The sequence below is a fragment of the Triticum dicoccoides genome, chromosome 1A (assembly GCF_002162155.2).
Source record: "Triticum dicoccoides isolate Atlit2015 ecotype Zavitan chromosome 1A, WEW_v2.0, whole genome shotgun sequence".
In the NCBI taxonomy this organism is placed as follows: Eukaryota; Viridiplantae; Streptophyta; class Magnoliopsida; order Poales; family Poaceae; genus Triticum; species Triticum dicoccoides.
In genome coordinates this window covers 406,324,009-406,326,763 of record NC_041380.1, presented here as the reverse complement: position 1 = coordinate 406,326,763, position 2,755 = coordinate 406,324,009, and positions in this window count along the sequence as shown.

Sequence of the window (2,755 nt, the reverse complement as noted above, 5' to 3'; positions counted from 1 at the left end):
AAAAGCTGCATGTTGTACCGCTGTGAGAACAAGGTCACCTTTGCCGCGAACATGCCTTCCTTTGATGAGTGGGGGTGCGCCCAACTGGCTTGGTGGGGCCCCGCGAGAATACCGTCATCGTGGCCCCATTCTTCGCCACCGGTGCCGAGCTCGCCCTAGGTGACGGTGCGGGGGAGCGAGCGGCGACAGTGTCCGGCTGCTCAGATGTTGAGGAGCACATGTCGAGCGGTGATCCAGGGGCGTCGCCCTCAGGATCTCGCGACACCCCTCCTGAGGCGTTGGTTGCTGATGAGATGCGGCATGCGGCTCCCGAGGCCGAGGCTCTAGGAGCCTCGGGAGGTGGCAGCGAGAAAGAGTCGGGTTGTTCGCTGTAGCCGGGCTCCCCCGAAGCCATCCCTCTTGGTTCTTCTTCGACTCCGCCGTGCTCCGGTCGTCACGTCCAGCGCTTCGGTCGCCTTTGTGTGGACTGCGAGGAGCTCCGCAAGAGGAAGGGATACCCCGGCGGCAGCAACATCTTCGGGCCGTTGAAGCGACGGAAGTACATCGCTATCGACGAGTAAGTACCTTATATTGGTGATCTTCTATGTGCCGCCTTCCTTTCCTGACGATTGTCCCCTCAGGTCCCCTTCTGCCAAGGCCATAAAATCTCCGGAGAAGCAGCTCCCTCTCGTCCCATCGCACTTGACAAGCTCCAGCGCTACAGGCTCTAACGTTGCCCAGGGTGTGGGGTCAGCCACGGGAATTGGTCCGTCATGAAGGCGCCTTGAGCTTGCACCTTCGCCGTCCTTCCTTTGCGGCCTTGCTCGGAGCGCAGCAGGCGTGCCAATGGCTCTTCCCTTGGTCACGGTTGGTAGCTGGCTAGCATCGATCCTGGAGTCTTCTTCAAGTAGCGGGCCTTGTTCGGTTCGGGCCCCTCATGAGGGTCAGCTGGCGCCTGGGGCCGTGCCAGCCCCCAGCCCCCAATCGGGAGGTGGCGCGCCACTTGATGCTCCACCCGCAGTCCCCGAGGTGGAGGATGAGGTGGGCCGAGCGTTCGAGCTCGAGCGCAGGCGTAGCGTGGTTCACCACGAGCTCTTCCAGGAGGCAATGGGCGCAATGAACTGCCTTGGTGAAGAGCTTGCTGGTGTCGACTCGCGTCTTGAGGCTGAAGGTCTTCGGTTGGTGGAGGAGCGGCGCAAGCTGCGAGTGGCCATCAACCTTGGCCGTCATCATCATGACCTCGAAAACGCGAAGGCTAAGGCGTCCCTCAAGATTGCCAACGAGGCCCTCTCGCGAGCTTTGGAAGAAGCTCACGAGGCCGATCGCCGTCGCGGGGCTGCGGAGGAGCGCGCGTGGGAGCTCCAGGCCTGGAGCGCGTCCCTTGAGCAGCAAGTCGAGGCGCGCGGGGCCGCCCTTGCATCGATGAGGGGGACGCCTGCGGAGGAAGAGGAGGTCCGACAGCGCGAGGAGGCGCTGGCCCTGCAAGCCGTGGAGTGCAGCCTCGAGCTCGAGCAACTGGAGACGAGGGTGCGTCAAGTCTCTCAAGCTGAAGATGCCGTCAGGGCCCGCGAGGCCAGAGTCGAGGAGGAGATCAACCGCCGGGTGGCCGAGGTTCGTGCAGATCTAGAGGGCTGGTACGACTTGAAGTTGAAGCTCGCCGATCAGGAGGGCGCGGGCAGGGCCGCTGCCCTCAGGCCCAGGTTGGACGAGGCTGAGAGGCGTGCGGAGGCCACAGCTGCCGCCCTGGTTACGGCGCAGGCGGACTTGGCCTCCGCCCGCGCCGAGCTGTCTTCCCTTCGGAAACGAGTTGATGATGCCGAGGCCGTCGCACGGCAAAACAGGGAGGAAGTGCTTCAACGTCGGACGCTAGAGCGCGAGCACGCTCCTATGCTTCAAGACCTTCGGAACAAGGCCAACACCGCCCGGGGTTACATGTGTGACGAGAACGCCCCGACCCCTCACCCAAGTGACTACGCCAGCCACCTAACCTTCTTCACTGAGGTGGTGACGCGCCTGGAGGCTCAATCTGGCAGAGCTCGGCGGCTTGTGGAGGAGAGGGGTCGTGGCCTACTTCAGCGCACTTTCTCTCGTGTCTTCAGCCACCTTCTGAACGTCGACCCCAATTTCGGCTTTGATGCTGCCATTGCCCCTGTACCCATGGCCGTCCGGGGCGAACTGGCGCGTTGGGTAGAGGACCATGTCGACGCGTTGGTCGGAGCCTTCACCTCGGAGAATGATGGGGTGGTGGTCATCGTAGACGAAGGTGACGTGGTCAATGACGGTGATGGGGGCGTCGCCGACGGCGGCGACGACTCCGACGAAGGTGATGATGATGCGAGTGACGCGTCCCTGGATGACACAGTGAGCGATATCTCGGGCTGATCCCATATTCTCCTGTTGTTTTATTCTGCACGCAAAACTCGGGCGTGGCCCTTGGAAAACTTGTAAGAGCATTTTGAGAGGGGGAGCCCCTCGTGTAAGAAAATTACAGTTTTTACTTTCCTATGCGATGTGGGTATGTGTCCTTGTGAGCTCATGAAGCTGGGGGTGATTCTCGCGACGTGGTTTACCTTAGTCAGCGCCAACCTAGGGCTGGGTCGTGGGGCGACGAGTTCCTGAGAATCCTGCGGAGCTTATCGCCCCGTTTGAGGGGGCCCCACAAGGGGTGAGCACCAGGTGTAGTGCTAGCGAGTGCTTTGCGCGGTCCGGCTCGTGAGGAGCTTTGCGAGGGAAAGGCGATGGACGTGAGTCCCAAACCAAGCAAGATCCAGAAGGC